The sequence below is a fragment of the Athene noctua genome, unplaced genomic scaffold (genome assembly GCF_965140245.1).
Source record: "Athene noctua unplaced genomic scaffold, bAthNoc1.hap1.1 HAP1_HAP1_scaffold_66, whole genome shotgun sequence".
In the NCBI taxonomy this organism is placed as follows: domain Eukaryota; kingdom Metazoa; phylum Chordata; class Aves; order Strigiformes; family Strigidae; genus Athene; species Athene noctua.
In genome coordinates, this window is record NW_027437556.1 from 228,007 (window position 1) to 238,473 (window position 10,467).

Sequence of the window (10,467 nt, forward strand, 5' to 3'; positions counted from 1 at the left end):
TCCCAGGCATAGGTGTGTCAGGCCATCAGGAGATGATGGGCCATTATAACCTTTTCCAAGCAATTGGGAGGGGCAGGAGCCAGGCTCCTCAAGGTTATCAGTCCTTATCTCCATAGATTGGTGGATAGCTTGGGGGAATGTGGATGGAATCACACCTGGCACCAAGCAGCCCAGCAAGGAGGGCAGGGAGGGGTAAGAATTGCACCACCACACTTGCCTATGTTCTTTTATGTAGAAGGAAAATGCTGAGCAGGTGCTTGCTAAATTGAAGGCCATGAAAAATCATTTGGCTCTTCACCATAACATCCAACCTAATTAGTTGGGTTTTGGCCCCCAAATCCCAAATGGCATGTCAATCTGATTTTGAAAGTTTACGCTTAACATGTCAGGGGCGTTCCCAAGTATCACTATCATCTGTTTCTTCCTCATCTTCCTGATCTTCCAGCATTTCATCTTCCTCCTTGTTCTTATCAAACAGCTCTATTCCAAGTTCTAATCCTCTTTGCCTTTCTGCAAACCATTCTCTGACCTGCTCATATCCCATGTGAGATTTGGCTACCAGTTCATCGAGGTCTTGCTCATTAAGGAATCTGTGCTTCATATAGTAGTCCTTTAGGATTGCTGTTCCAGTTTTGAATTTTATGACAGACACACCTCTGTCCCAGCAATTTAACCTCGTGCTTCCCTGAGGTCTCCCCCGAGGCCTCCCCCTCCCCTTCAGTCTTCCTTTTCCTCTCTTTCTCGCAAAGCCTCGGCCAATCAGACTGTTTGCATTGGCACTCTAGTAATAATAATACCATTTCAATCCTCCATTTTTCCAAGCATAGCGAGTATCTCCAAACCAGCTCACAATTTCTGATCTTGGGAGCCCAGTTTCTTCTGCTAGTTTGTTGTATTCTTGTAGAGATGGCCACTGAGTACGGACAAAAGAACTTTTAAGCAAGTGCAACTGCTCTGGTGATTTTTTGCCTATTTTGCTTGAAGTGGAATACACTGATTTGGCTCCTGCTGCTCCATCTCCCACAGATGTTTCTCCAGTCTCTTCTTTTGAGCTGCCAGCATTGCTCTCGTTCAAGTCAGCTCCCTCTTCTTTCAAGACATTCAATTTCCTTCTTTCTGTAAACCAGGCATCAAACTCTCTCCTGGTCAGTTTGGCTATTAACCTATTCATCTCTTCATCAGTAAGGACTGGCTTATTAAGAAAACCTGCTTGGAGGACCTGCAGCTGTTCAGCAGTCTTCTCTTTGAATTTCTGCTGGTTGAAATCAGGAAAAGCGCTCCATGATGACTTGTTCTGTGGAGTGACTCCCGTTGGGGACTCATTCATTTCATCGCTTGAATCAATAACAATGGTGGCACACGAATCACTGTTGAGATGAATCCCATGATTATTCTTTGAGTTTCTCTGATTGTAGCATGTATCGCTGAACCACTTTCTGATCTCTCCTTTAGTCAGGGCCGTTATTTTCATAAGTCTTACAATTTCTGAATCTTGAGGAAACTGATTTTTAAGGTAGCTGACTTTCAATTCTGCCAGCTGTTCCTTAGTTTTTTTCGCTCAGATTCCAAAGGAGTCAGGATTCATCAGCGCGCATTCATTTTTGATAGGCTGAGGGGCTGGAACAGCAGCTCCTTGTTTGGTTTCTGCAACAGGCTGAGCAGTGTGAATCTGACTCTTCTGTAACTGTGTTTGGTTTGGGACTCCTGCTACAGTCAAAGCTATTGGGGCTGTTACTGGTAACGTATTTGCACCTGTAACTTGCGTGAGAACAAGTCCTGGCTGACCAACTATTTGGCATGTCTGTAAAATTGAAGGCAAACCATTGCTAGCGGCAGAAATGTGTGCTGGAATAACAGTAATTGTCTGTGGCACGGTATGCACCGTGCCATTAAATTGTTTCCTCCTTGCTTCCTCCACTTCCTCTGGAGTCCAGCTCACACCGTGTTTCAGACGCTGCGCAGAAAACCATATTCTAATCTGTTCCTCTGTGTGACTTAGCTTGAGTGGAAAGAACAGTGATTTCTGACAAGGCTGGATATGGGAATTTGTTGTAGGTGTTAAGCAAAAGAGGACTGTTATCCAAAGCAGTATTATAGGCTGGAATGCTATTTACAGGTATTAGGACTTTTGGAATCAGGTTTGAGTTCTGTGGAACAGTGATTTCTGACAAGGCTGGATATGGGAATTTGTTGTAGGTGTTAAGCAAAAGAGGACTGTTATCCAAAGCAGTATTATAGGCTGGAATGCTATTTACAGGTATTAGGACTTTTGGAATCAGGTTTGAGTTCTGTGGAGCTGTAAAGGCTGTTATAACCTGTGCCACCCCAGGCTGAAGCACTGGTGCTGGAGTCACTACGGCACTAGCCACATCTGCTGCACTGCAAACACCTGAATGGCTCGCTTTTGACTCAGAAACTGCTGGTGGTGGGTTTTCTACTACTTCTTCAGAGTTTGGCTCCTTTTCAGTTCCCTTTTCTTCACCAGCAATGTCATCAACTACATTGTGGAAAACAGCAATACGTTTATTCTCAGTTTTGTTTTTCATCATTTTCATAATAGGAGTTTTGCTGATTGAGATCCCTGATGAGGGGACCTCAGAAGAGTCAGCCTGTTCAACATTTTCTTCTCTAACAAAACTCCCGCCAAAAGTGAGATTGTTCACTGTTTGTTCAAAGATTGTCTGATTACTATGTTTCACCATGGTCAACTTAAAATTCTCTTCTCCAGGGTGGTACTTCAAATTATGTTCTGAGAGAGCATCATATCTTTTGGTAAGAAAATTGCATTCTACACAAACATAGGATGAATTTAATACTAAGTTGGGATGTTCTGAATCTACGTGAAAAATAAACATATTGAGATCGGGAGTTTGAAAAGTACAGTATTTACACTCGTAACCACCTTCTACTTTATTCTACTTTATTTGTATTTTTCTGATTGTCTGAATCCACATACTCATGAACATCCTCATCACTTGTTACGCTCTCTGCTGTAGGGTTATCTGCTGGCGCAAGTACAGGTGGTCCTTCCTCCAACTCTGATACCATTTCTAGATCCGGATCCTGCTCGTTGGCTAAGACCATGCACAGTGTTGTTGATTTTCTTTTACTTGCCATGCCTGTTATGTGAGAATGATACTGACTGGTCAGGTACAGACCTAACTTCAAGCTCTTCTTGATTAATAGTAATGGCTTTCGGTACTTCAAGTCAGTTCTTGTAAAGTCTCAACATTTATCCCGTTAGCAGATTTCCTTTTGTAGTGCAATCAGGTTAGAAATAGTTGAGGATGAAATGTTGAGAGAGACTGCTTTAAAGTCCACATCCACCACCTGTAGCAAAGAAGAGACAGTGGAATTAGTTAAAGAGTAATTTCTATTCTGCTACGTATTTTGGCTTAAGGTAATTCAGTCCTTTGTGGTTCAATCTGCCACTGTTCATCCCCTGAAAACAGCAGACCCATTCCAAAAAGAGTTACTCAAACTAAGTTAAGAAAGGCAAAATCCAATCCACTTACTGTAGGCTGAAATCTGTTTTCGTGCGTGTCAATGCACTGAAAGGCATAAAACACAGGATGGTGTAAGACAGGGAACCTTCTGACTGTTTCCCTGTCTTCAGAACCCTTTTTCTTGGCATAATGTTGAGGTCAGTTGTCCTATATAACTTGCCTTTGAACTGCTTTGCCTAAGCTCTGGCAACATTTCTCGACTGCCCCATGAGCTCAAGTCCTTTCTATCAAAAACTCAACCCTAGTATGACATCTCTACTACTGACTCTGTCATGTCCCTCATGTCTGAGGTTGTGAAGGGTCCCAGAAAAGGCAGGCCTAAGAGTGTTTTTCTATTGCATTCTATATGCAAACATGAGTATGTCTTTATCCCAAGACTGAAAACAGGCAGAACAATGCCTTTTTTAAGGCACTTTGACAGACAAAAGATGACTATCCTTTCTTCCTAGCTCCCCAAATGTCATTCTCCAGTTGAAGACCAATCCCAAACCAATAAAAGTTGATTGCTAGCACATGGCAATTAACTGAAATCTGTTTTCACGCCTCTATGCATTAACAGGGACATGACTGATTGTGTGAACTGTACCGGAGAAAAAAAAGCATTGAAGACTGATATAGCAAGCAGAAGCCAAATAAAATGATGTTTAGAATTCCTTGTCCATTTCTAAGAAATCTAAAGTACCACCAAATAAATCTCAGGCCTACAGAAATTCAGAGAATAAATGTAACCTTAAATAGCATAGACTTGAGAGAATTTTATCCCACAGGGAGCAGATCTAGTCTGTTGGAAATGATGCACAAACTTCTGCAGAGGGTTTTAATTCTGTAGTAGTTTTCTTCTTGAAATAAAATCAGACACTGATTTCTCATAACAGAAATCCCATAGGTACCATTAACTTTTAGACAGTGGAACATCATCTACTTCCCAAAGTGGGGGCATGCTCAACTTCAAGGGGAATACTCAGTAGCTGTTACAGAAGGCCAGCTTTGTTCATGACAAAGTCTTAAAGGAAAAAGAACAGTGTAAAAGGAAGAAATGCAGTTACAAGAAATGGGAAGGGGAAAAGAAACACTATTTTCACTGTACGGTAAGAAGATTCTTTCGTTTTGATTATGGCAGAGCAGGACTTGTGGGTAGGAAAGAAGATAAGTAATTCTCAGCTTCCCATTTTTTCTTTAGGCAAAAGACAAAACTGTTCATCCATAGCTGCTGCCCAGTGCTGTTCCATAAGCTGCTTTTTTGAAACTGTATGCCTCACCTCACTTTTTCATAAAAATCCTCCCCAAATGTTTTTGACAGTCACCCTCTGCACTCCTTCTGTGCTTACATTCAAAGTGCACAGCCTGACACGATAGGCTTTTTATGCCAAGGATACGGTTACATGGTATTAAGGACACCGACAGTGCTCAATAAATTGTGGGTAATCATCATTCTGGGATGGCAATTATTTAATAGTACTGAAACAGAAAGATACCCTTCTTCTACAAGTTAATGCTGACAGTCTGTAAAACTACACAGAAGTGTAAAAGATATTTATTTTAATGCCTATATAATGCATTTCACACCATCTCATTTATCTTTGCAGTGAAGGAATCATGAAGCAAAGCTAAATGGATCCATTTGTCTCAGTGTCCTGAGGGACAAGAGGTAGAGCATTACTAACCATACTGCTTTTTTTATGGGGCTAGAGGGCTCTTGACAAAAGACAGACAACTACCAAGACTCAATGTTGAGCAATGCTCTTGGGGAAGAGCTGGGTGGTATTACCTAATCTTTCTGCAATCTTGAGTAAAATTTTTAAAATGCCAGAAATGCCCGTTTTCAAAAGCTACTTAACAGCTAGCTTTGCTGACTGCGAGTTGCAGTCTGAAAAAGCGACTGCGGTACTCCACAGTGCCTCATCCCTAGCACAGCACGTAGGATCTACATGCAGGGCGGCATGAGTGAACATAAGAGCTTGCTAAAGGTCCTGTTCTGGGATGGCACAGAGCCCAAGTGAAAGCAACATTTCACCTGACATGCAGTGTTGAAGCGTGTTCAAGATAAGGACGGAGATAAATAAAATGGGAAACCTGTCCAATAAATCAGTAAGCGTTTTTCTCCAGTCTCCTCATTTACCCAATAGCATTCACAGCGTCTCCAAGCCTACAGATCCATATGCAATTGCAGCATTTGCAGCCGTTTAGCTAAATCTCTGTACCACGTACCTGCTGTGGTTCAGTTGTGCTCATCGTGCACAGGCAGATTATCCTACCCCTCCACTGTTTACCAATGGAGAAATAAGTTTCTTTAACACAAGCACATCTCAGAAAAAGAAAGCTGCATCTACGCTCTTCTGACTATGCTATGTAAGATTTTTTTTTTTTTTAAGGATGTTGTGATTTCAAAACCCGGTTTAATTCAGAGCTTAATGAAGAGCTACGACAGCATTCACTGAAATCTCAACAAAGCAAGATGCTTGCAACCCTTCCTAGACTTCTTTCCTCCACAGACTTTACAGAAACCTCCGTTCTCTTCTCCTTGGCGCTAACAGGATTATTCCATCTGTACCACTCTGCTTGACATGTTCTCTCAGTTTACCAGGGGATTATGAAAACTTGCACTCAAGTAGTTTATCAAATCAATTATGCATCAGCCTTGTACTTCCTCTAGAACACCTCTCCTGTACTGCTCACAAGAATGCCATGTGGGACCTTGCCATCTATCTTGGCTTCAGTAAGGTCTGCAACATTTTGTTCCAGTAGGCTGATTACTCCAGCAAAAAATGAAACCAGATTGGCTTGACATAGTCCGGTTTTGACAAATCCACCTTTTTTAAGAACATTTTCCCAATTCTCTACATTCTTACACAGTGATTTTTAGTAAATTCTTCCTGTATTGTCCTGGGAATGAAGATCCTGTTAACTGATCTGTGATTCCCTACATGTTCTCCTCCTCTTCTCATGCCTCTCCCTCATTTAAGACTAGGTACTATGTTTGTCTGTCTCAGGTCCTCTGAGACCTTTCCCCATCCTCTATGAATTCCTGAAGATCATCACGAATGGTTCAGATTATTTAGTCATGTATTTGACCCTAAAATATATAAGGGACAAGCCAAAACATTGTTTAAGATTTTCTATTTTCATCTGGACTGTATTTTTATCCCTCGCTGTTAATATTGACATTGTGTAATTTGGTTTGTAATGAAATATCCCAGGTGTTTGCTTTATGTTAGAAGCATAATTTTTCAGTGAAAGAATCTGAAGCAAAACTCTCAATTAGTTGCATTCTTGTTCTCTCAAGATCAAAATAGATTTATTCTCCACAGTGGAATTCAACATTTAAAGTAGTCTCTATAGCAGATTTGGATAAAGATTTATATAAATATTCTAAACGCAGGCAGAAACCTTCTGCCCCTTTTGATTATAGTTTGAGAAGGAAAAGATGAGGGGTTGACAGCAGAAGACACACATAAAAGAATCTGTTTCTAGCACAAATTTTTTACCTACCTCTTCCTTCCCTCCCCAAACAGGAGTAACCAATGCATCAAGAAAACAAATGAGATTACAGAAAGTGTTCACTGTGTGTTCAGGTTGTATGCTTTATGAAAAGGCATTTCTCCCTGCTTGCTGTATGACACTTCCATCCTGTGTGCAGGAAAAGTGTGCCAACAAAAAATCCAAACCCAAATGTCATTTTAAGAACATGCACAGAGTGGCTCAGGAGAAGATGAAGCAATAGAAACTGTTTCTAACTTTTAAAATCACCTAGATTACAAATTGCCTACGATCTCTCTCAACGCAGAAAACATTTTGTCTTTTTCTTATAGCATCTGATTAATCCATGACAACATGCAATCGTTGATCCTTTGTTTAGCCTCCTTCTAACTATTACCATTTATTCAGAGTAGATATATCCATGTCAAAAACTATTCCGCACACAGCCCAGTGTAGGCTGATCTGCTATGATCCGTACTGCCTCTCAGCGAGGTGTGTGAAGGACTTAATTTTATAGTGCCATTTTCTTCAGCTGTTCATTATCTGCAAAGATCAGGGGGGCATTACTGCTTATGACTCCAAAATAAAGGCAAATTCTCTACCTAAACTCTGCAATATTCACATCTCATCCCTGTTTTTAAATTAGTTCCGGTTCTAATTCAACACAGGCACAAAACTTGTCAAAATTATTTCAGCAGGACTTCATGTGTGCTACAAAGATAAGGGCATGCTTAGGGTCCTTGTCACATTACAATTTGTAATAAGGGAGGCATCTTCCAAAAACGACTGTACTGCTTGCCCACACACAGTTTCAGGGTATGCCAAAGCCAGACCCATGTGGAGCACTGGGAAGAGAACACGAAGCCCAACAGAGGCTGAAGGGAGCCTGTCACGGGACCTGCGAGTAGGTTTTCTTGGATTCTCCCTATCCCCACTGGTTTTAATGGGTGATGAGCAGGTTCCACCAAACTAACTTAGAAGATCAGGCCAGAAGTGACCACTAAATAACCTAGATTGTCTTTCTCTATTACAAAATTTCCCCCAGGTATCTCTACAGGGAGGACAGTAACTTGTGCCACTGCTTTTGACACACAAAGCCATCACCAGTTTTTACATTTGATCACATAGAAGCTACTGATCAAACATGGCAAGTACTTAACAATCATGGGTGCACTGACAAAGTACCTTTAACATATATGGTATGTGTCTCTGCTCCTCAGTCACATAAACATTTATTTTTCACATGATGCAGTCACCTTGGTAGCTAAACCTCATACAAGCAGGTTTTGTTTTTTCTTTTTTTAACCACTGAAGTGTTCAATTCAAATTGTGAGCACTCAGTGCTTTTAACATCAGACATGTCTGCTCGATTATTCTTGAAAGTGAGTATCAGACTGCTTATCATACTCAACAAAATGGCAGCAGAGTTAGGGATACTTTTTTTTGCATAGTTACAGCTCTGTTTTGTTTTGCTTGCTGTGCTGTTACACAGAAAAAGGAAAGGAGAAAGAAATCAAATTACTGACATGAAAAGATTTTCAAATGTGTTTTGGGTTGAACAAACATTTAATTCAACCCAGAAAATCTTTCATATTGGCTTTTAAAAAAAATTGAACACTAAGGAAATTATTCATTTTAGGAATTGTTTATCAAAAAAGTTAATCCTTAAAACATCAAAACAAAAGGTTTATTTCTCCTGGGATTTTCTTCTTTAAAATGAAATTATCTGGCACAGACATGATTTCACAAAATGTTCCTTTCAACTTGAATCTGCTTTCACTTTTTTCCCAGACAAAAAATTTCTAGAGACCTTCGTTTTCCCAGGCCCTAGTCTAGTGCTGGAAATACAAGATCTTCCTTTTACTTCCCAGAGTTTGTGTCCCCAGACACCTTTCAGCTTCTTCACAGACCAAAGCAGCCGTCCTGCAGATGGTCTCCTTTGCTAGACAGCCCTACTCATTCTCTAATCATCCCTCATGCTACACAGGAACCCCCACACTTCTGAAGGTGACGCAGCTCGGCACAAACTGTCTCCCTCTCCTCTCCCCCTCCTCCACTGATTGCAACTAACCACATGTGCCCTTCTCACATTGGAAACCAGATTTCAAATCGGCTGCTATCTACTTTCACTAATATTTGCCTGTCATCATGGCAAAACGGTATCTTCTCAACAGTAATTAACAGTGTTGGGAGCACTCTACCCTTAAACAAGTGGGACTAGGTCTCAGGGATTAGCAACTCCCAACACTTTTACACCTTGCTGCTAGACCAGTGGCATTCGCAAGCGTGCATGACAGGCATAAAGGCATGATCAAAAGCAGGTAACAAAAGATCCCGAAAATTCTACCTTGGATACAAAAGGCAGTGATACATTATGATTCACAATTCTGCCTTTTTTTTTTTTTTTAAACAGTGGAATGCATTTCTCAGACCTCAGGGCTATATCCTTGCCAAATTTCAAGTTCCTCTGTCAAGTTCCTCTGTCCCTGAGGCACAGAACTGTTCAGAAAAAGAATGGTAATACTGCTTTTACACTGAGATTGCCTTTCCTTGCTTCGCTCCTTGATGTTAATTTTGCTCTTAAACCAGTTGAATGTTCCCCCAAAACTCAACGAACAGAGAACAAAAGCAGTCTCCAAATAGAAACTATGTGTGAGAAATTCTCATTTCAATGGTCATAAGAAACCGAAAACAAGGACTTACAATGGACTCACCAGGTGACCCTAATAGGCACTGCTACATGCTCCACATGTACGCACAGACTTGCATACACCAGGATACAGACCTGTAATTTATGTAACTGTTGTCTGGAGAGGTTTAGAGATCTGCTGGGAACTTTTAAGGAATTTCCATCCTTGGAAATTTTCAAAACTTGGTAAGACCCCAAACAACTCTATCTTCACAGTTAACTCTGCTTTGAGCAGGACGCTGAACTAGATGATCTCCAGAAGCCCCTTCTACTCTTAATTTTTCTCCTCACCATTTTTGGATGTTTCAGCTTATAACTAAAAGGAAGGAGGGTAGCTCAAGCTGCCTACATAAACACTCTCTGCAGGTCTCATCTATCTAGTAAAATACCACTGTGTACCAAGCTAACCTTTGTGAAAAGCAAAGCATTTTAATTTGCAACAGTGACCTGACTCCACCCCCCCTGCTGAGTTCTGTACTGTACTCCGTAGATGCTCCCACTGATTTCTGTGGGAGATAATGTCTTATTCTGTGCGCGACAAAGACGGATCCCCCCCCGCCATCACGCATTCACGGAGTGGATAAACAGTGTTTACTGCCAATCAGCTCAGTGACAAAAAGAGTAAAAGACAGGGGGCTATAGAGCCTTCCAAGTATAACACATGGAATAAAAAGCTGCATCTCGAAGTACGGTCACCCGTAGAAGTCAGAGAGGTAACTGCGTACTCAAGTCACCACGGAGTAATGAAGGGTCTTAAAGAGTCAGTAGACCAGAACAAGTACCTCAGCCCAGGGC

The 10,467-nt window shown here is 41.1% G+C and overlaps 1 pseudogene; it reads right to left on the reverse strand.

Moving 5' to 3' along the window:
- Positions 1–352: 352 nt before the first annotated feature.
- LOC141955017 (zinc fingers and homeoboxes protein 1-like) lies at positions 353–3,117 on the reverse strand (annotated as a pseudogene).
- Positions 3,118–10,467: the final 7,350 nt, after the last annotated feature.